Source organism: Sus scrofa, chromosome 4 (genome assembly GCF_054392235.1).
Source record: "Sus scrofa isolate SSC_HxYL_T2T_F1_AM1 chromosome 4, Sscrofa_HxYL_maternal_Yorkshire_Landrace_v2.0, whole genome shotgun sequence".
Lineage (NCBI taxonomy): Eukaryota > Metazoa > Chordata > Mammalia > Artiodactyla > Suidae > Sus > Sus scrofa.
In genome coordinates this window covers 112,766,198-112,772,927 of record NC_139386.1, presented here as the reverse complement: position 1 = coordinate 112,772,927, position 6,730 = coordinate 112,766,198, and the positions used below count along the sequence as shown (strand labels likewise).

Here is a 6,730-nt window from a genome sequence, read left to right as displayed (position 1 = left end):
TACCCGAACCCTCGAATGCCACACTTCAGAGGAGGCCCCTGACAGCCAGGCCCAGCAGGCTTGACAGATTAGTCTTTCTAATCCCTCCCTGGGAACAGCCTGCTCAGTCCTGTCTGCTGTGGTGACAGGAAGCCAGTTCTGCTTCCCTGTGTGCAGTGGAGGGCACCACCAGCCTGAGGATTGTCAGAGGCAAGGGGAGCCAGTGTTGGCAGACTTTTTTTTGCTTCAGGGGACTAGGCTACAGAGTGCAGCTGCAAAAAGCCACAAAACCCATGTGGGGTGTCCTAAATAACTACCCTGAAATTAAGCTGGAGGATCACCTGTTGAAGAGACGCAGGGTCTTCAGTCCAAGAGTGATTGGCACTTCATTCACTTTTACCAGGAGGAAAGAAAGTTTCTGGAATCTTCGAAAACTGCCCCAGCGACCTGGTTTCATTGGAATGGGCCCAGTCTGTCCTGAGGAAGTTGTGCTGCGGTTGTGGAATGGCAAGAGGAATACTATTTTGGGAATAAGGAGACACTTAGCTTGGCACATACAGATCATAAGACCTTGAACAAGGCATCTAACCTCAATTTCCTCATCAGCAAATGGATTGTTGTGGTAAGGACTTCAGAAAGTAATCTGTGTAGAGGCACCTCACAGTAATTCTCAGCATTTATTACTTCGTCTGAGTACAGTCTCCTAAATAAAACAAATATTCCTGGAGTTCCCGTCGTGGCGCAGTGGTTAACGAATCCGACTAGGAACCATGAGGTTGCGGGTTCGGTCCCTGCCCTTGCTCAGTGGGTTAAGGATCCGGCGTTGCCGTGAGCTGTGGTGTAGGTGGCAGACGTGGCTCGGAACCTGTGTTGCTGTGGCTCTGGCGTAGGCCAGTGGCTATGGCTCCGATTGGACCCCTAGCCTTGGAACTCCATATGCCGCAGGAGCAGCCCAAGAAATGGCACAAAAGACAAAAATAAATAAATAAATAAAACAAATATTCTTTAACACACCAACAGATGCTCTGAGTGAGGGCAGGAAGAAAAAAGAAGGAAGTTTTTGTTTTTATTTTTTGTTTTGTTTTTGTTGTTTTTTTTTTTCCCCCGTTTTTAGGGGCCCACCTGCAGCATATGGAAGTTCCCAGGCTAGGGGTCAAATTGAAGCTGCAGCTGCAGGCCTACACCACAACCACGGCTATGCGGGATTCTTAACCCACCGAGTGAGGTCAGGAATCGAACCCGCATCCTCATGGTTGCTAGTCCGGTTGTCTTTTTAGGACCATACCCAAGACACATAGAGGTTCCCAGGCTAGGGGGCTAATTGGAGTTGTAGCCGCCGGTCTACACCACAGCCACAGCAACACCAGATCCGAGCCAAGTCTCGCACCCTCACTAAGTGAGGCCAGGGATGGAACCTGTATCCTCATGGACCCTAGTCAGATTTGTTTCTGCTGAGCCATGATGGGAACACCCAAGAAGAAGTTCTTAATTGGGCTATTATCAAATAAATTGGAGGTGTTCATAATTTTAGCTATTATTACGTCATCTTTTAGAATTGACAGGGATGTGAGATATCACCTAAGATGATGCTGAGGTAAATACGTGTAACTTTTGCCTTCTCATATTGGGCAAGTCCCTGATCCAGGTTTGCCTGAGGTGAGGGTGTCTCTGGGCTTTCTGAATGTAGGAGCCAATAAATCCTTCTCTGGCTTAAGCTTGTCTGAAGTAAGAGTTTTCTGTCATGTATCATAGCCTGACCAACACTTGGCAACGTATTACCCATCTATTTCTAGTCCATATTTTCTCCTGCCTGTACTGCCACAGGTGGTATTTAATTGTATACGTATTTTTCCGCCAAGCCTGTGGCATGTGGAAGTTCCCAGTCCTGGGACTGAACCTGTGCCACATCAGTGACAATGCCGGTCCTTAACCACTAGGCCTCCAGGGAACTCACTGTGTCTAGTGATGGATACTGTGCACTTCTGGGGAGGCCAGATCACAAGCTGGCCTTAAACATGTAATGGACATCTTTTAATCTTGCCAGACTAGCATCCATTCCTCCTTTTATGTTTATAGCACCCTTAAAAAGAGGATGAAATTCTGGCGTTCCCACTGTGGCAGAGCAGGCTAAGGATCTGGCATTGTCACTGCAGTGGCTTGGATCACTGCTGAGTCGAGGGTTCCATCCCTGGCTCAGGAACTTCCACGTGCCACAGGTGTGGAAAAAAAAAAAGAAAAAGATAAAGAAAAGAAATTCTGGTACATGCTACAACATGAGTGAATTTTGAAAGCATTTTGCTATGTGAAATAAGCCAGTCATAAAAGCACAAATGATGTATTATTCCATCTATATAATAAAGTACCTAGAGTAGTCAAATTTAGAAAGATGCAAAGTAGAGTGGTGGCTGCTGGAGTTCCCCTCGTGACTCAGTAGGTTAAGAACCCAACTAGTATCCATGAGGACGTGGGTTTGATCCCTGGCCTCGATCAGTGGATTAAGGATCCAGCATTGCCATGAGCAGTGGTCTAAGTCACAGACACCACTTGGATCTGGCGTTGCTCTGGCTGTGGTGTAGCTCTGGAGCTCCCACTCCACCCCTAGCCTGGGAATTTCCATATGCTGTGGATGTGCCCTAAAAAGGCAAAAGAAAAAAAAAAAAAAGGTGGCTGCCAGGGGCTGGGGGTAGGAGGATCCTTAACCCACTGAGCGAGGCCAGGGACCAAAGTTTCGTCCTCATGGATGCTAGTCAGATTCACTTTTACTGAGCCATGATGGAAACTCCCCATTCACATTTTTCACGGAATATATCTGTTTTTTTAAGTGTACAGTTACAGTAGTTGTTGTTTGATAGGTGCAGAGTTTCATTTTTACAAGGTAAAAAGAGTTTCAGAGATTAGTTGCACAATGTGAATGTACTTAACACTACTGTAACTATACACTTAAAAATGATTAAGGAGTTCCCTGGTGGCCTAGTGGTTAAGGAGCCAGTGTTGTCACTGCTGTGGCTCTCGTTGCAGCTGTGGCTTGGCTTCAATTGCTGGCCCAGGAACTTCCACATGCCATGGGCACAGCCAGAAAAAAAAATGATAACTGTTATGTGCATTTTACCACAATTTTTAAAAATTTTTAATAAAAAAAGAGAAAAAGAAGTAGTAGAGTTAGGATTCAAATTCAAGCCATATGATAACACTAGACTATGCTAGTCCTATAAGTAACAGGATCCATGAGCCTTAGAAGGTGGTTCATCTGTCACCCTATCTTGCCAGAGCATGTCCACTAGATTCCACTTATATGAGGTATCCATTAATGTTTAAGGTAATTATTGATATGTATGTTCTTATTGCCATTTTATTAGTTGCTTTGAATTCGTTTTTGTTGCTCTTTTTTCTTCCCTTCTTCTCTTGTTCTCTCCTCTTCTAGTTTGATGACTATCTTTAGTGCTGTATTTGAGTTGATTTTTCTTATTTGTTTTTGTATGAATTGTAGATTTTTGGTTTGCAATTATTCTGAAGTTTTGATATGAGTCTATATTTATATGAGATTGTTTTAAGTTGTTGGTCTCTTAATTGCAAGTGCACTTCCAGTGTCCTGCATTTGTACCCACCTCTTCTCAGATTTCTGATTTTATGAAGTATCCAAAGTAGACAAGTTCATAGAGAAACTAGACTACAGGTTACCAGCGTCTGGAAGGGGAAGGAATGGGGAGTTACTGTTTAATGAGCACAGATTTTCTGTTTGGGATAATAAAAAAGTGGCCCTCATACCATAGACCTCTCTTTTCTCTTAACTAACTTAATAGTGCATATGGCCTTGCCACAATAAACTATCTTCTTTTTTTTTTTTTTTTTCTTTTTTTTGGTGTTTTTAGGTCTGCACCTGTGGCATGTGGAGGTTCCCAGGCTGAGGATTGAATAAGCTGTAGTTTCAGGCCTTTGTCACAGTCACAGCAACTCGGAATCTGAGCCACGTCTTTGACCTACACCACAGCTCATGGCAACGCCGGATCCTTAACCTACTGAGTGAGGTCCAGGATCGAACCCACATCCTCATGGATCCTAGTTGGGTTCGTTAACCACTGAGCCACAATGGGAACTCCCAGAATAAACATCCTTCTGATCACCACTTCCTTGAAGTGCATGAGGATTCTTCAGTTCAGGAATGAAGGTATAGTTCGTTTGGACCCAGACTCACCTATATTCTTTTTTTTTTTTTTTTTTTTTTTTTTTTTTGTCTTTTTGCCATTTCTTGGGCCGCTCCCTTGGCATATGGAGGTTCCCAGGCTAGGGGTCAATCGGAGCTCTAGCCGCTGGCCTACGCCACAGCCACAGCCACTTGCCATCCAAGCCGTGTCTGTAACCTACACCACAGCTCACGGCAACGCTGGATCCTTAACCCACTGAGCAAGGACAGGGATCGAACCTTCAACCTCATGGTTCCTAGTCGGATTTGTTAACCACCATGCCACAACGGGAACTCCCAGACTCACCTATATTCTTGTGTCCTAATAAAACCCAAACTGATGATCTCTAGAGAGGTCTCTCAGGGGTTTACTTTAAGCACCCCTACTTTTCAAGTATTCTCACTAGGAAGTAAAGGCCTTAAATTACCTTGTTATTTTATGTTCATCCAAGACATGGCTAACGTTTTGTTGTGTTCTAAAGATGAAGTGAGGCATTCCCGTCGTCACTGATTAGACCCCTAGCCTGGGAGCCTCCACATGCCGAAGGTACAGCCCTAAAAAGATAAATAAATAAATAAATAAATAAATAAATAAAGATGAAGTGAGATTTAGGACTGGTATCAATCTATTTATTTATTTTTTAGCTAGAATATCATAAGTTTCCAAAGAAAATTTAAAATTTTGTCAAACCAAAGGTCATTACCTGGGGCATGATTTACACCAAAAAGACAAAGCCCTCACTTGCAGATTTCCCTGCAAGCCATTCATTTTCCAGGCTCACTATCAAACAAGAGGGTTCTTGTCTAAGACTCCTAGTTATTGCCAGCAGTGGATTCCCAACTTTTCTGAAATTGCTATTAAATGAAGTTCTTAGTAATTCAGCTTCTTATATGAAAACTTAAACATGACCAGGCATTGTATAATATAAATTTAGTTCTCCTTCAGTCTGGAACTATCTAATTATTATGGACCATTTTTTTTTTGTTGTTTGTACATGAACAACCTGGATAGGCGTTTGGTGTTCTGACTCAATTTCATAGGAATCTGACTCAATTCTGACTTAAAAGCATAGAGACCAATCGCTTACCATAGCCTCCTCTAATAATAGGCTTATAATAAATTTTTTGATGTCGATTTTTTAAATTGGATGCCATTCAAACCCTGGTAGATTGTAAAATGCTTCTTGTCCTCCCCTTCACCCTGGCCTGGGCTCCGTCTCACAGGGGGCCTGTCTTGGTCCTTTCGAGCTGCTATAACAAAATTTCACAGAAGGGATAGCTTATAAGCAATAGAAATTTATTTTTCACATTTCTGGAGGTTGGAGGTCCAAGATCAGGATGCTAGCATGGTTGGGTGAGGGCTCTTTTCTGGGTTGTAGATGTCTCATTGTATTCTAGAGATCTCTCTAGAATCTCCTTTATAAGGCATTAAGCCCATTTACGAGGGTTACTCCCAACAACCGAAGTACCTCTCAAAGGCACCACCTCCTAATACTATTACCTTTGGGGTTAGAATGTCAACATATGACTTTGTGGGGTTCACAGTTATTCAGACTGTGGAAGAGGCTGTTCTCATTAGCTATCAATGAATTTTCTCTTAAGTGAGTCAGCCAGGCTCTCTCTAATTGCCCAGCCAGCCTTCAAAGTGGCGCCACAGAAGGACAAGAAGCCTAAGTCAATCTGGAGGTTTAATTTGGACATTACTCATTCAGGAGAAGATGGAATTTGTCATTCTGGCAGTTTTGAACAGTTTCGGCAAGAGAAGGCCAATGGCGAAACTGGAGATCTTGGGAATGCTGTTCACGCTGAAGGCTTCAAGGGTAGCCTCCCAGCTGTTTCTGAGAAACAGGTCTCCCAAAGGCATTTGAAATATCTTACCAAGAAATACCTGAAGAAGAGAAATCTTTGTGAGTGGCCTTGCATGTTTGTATCTGACAAAGAGACTTGTGAACTTCACTACTTCTAGGTTAGTCGAGACAAAGATGGATCTGAGTCTGACGACTAGGTGAAGCTGCCCCTTATAGGGTTTTGCTCGTAAGAAAACAAATGAGGAACACAAGAGAGAGAAACGTGTAGAAATGAACTTCTAGGTTATTAGTGAATGAAAAACATTGTACTCTGTTAAAAAAAAAATGAATCAGGAGTTCTCATTGTAGCTCAGTGGTAAAGAACCCTGCTAGTGTCCATGAGGATGCAGGTTTGATCCCTGGCTTCACTCAGTGGGTTAAGGATCCAGTGTTGCCAGGGCTGTGGTATAGGCTGGCAGCTGTAGCTCCAATTCAGCTCCTAGACTGGGAACTTCCGTATGCCACAAGTGCGGCTCTAAAAAGAAAAGAAAGAAAAGGAAATTGTGTGAGAATATTTCTAGACTCCCTTTTCTGTTCCACTGATTGGTTTAGCTATCTTTACATCAATACTACACTATCCCAATTATTGTAGATTTACGATGTTTTTGGTCTGTTTTTTGCTTTTTAGGGCCGCATCTGAGCCGCATCTGCAACCTATACCATAGCTCACGGCAATGCCAGATCCTTAACCCACCAATCACGGCCAGGGATCAAACCTGCATCC

The 6,730-nt window shown here is 43.3% G+C and overlaps 1 pseudogene; it reads left to right on the top strand.

Moving 5' to 3' along the window:
• The first annotated feature begins 5,744 nt into the window (after positions 1-5,744).
• On the top strand, positions 5,745-6,164 carry LOC146404195 (ribosomal protein eL22-like pseudogene; annotated as a pseudogene).
• The last annotated feature ends 566 nt before the right edge of the window (positions 6,165-6,730 follow it).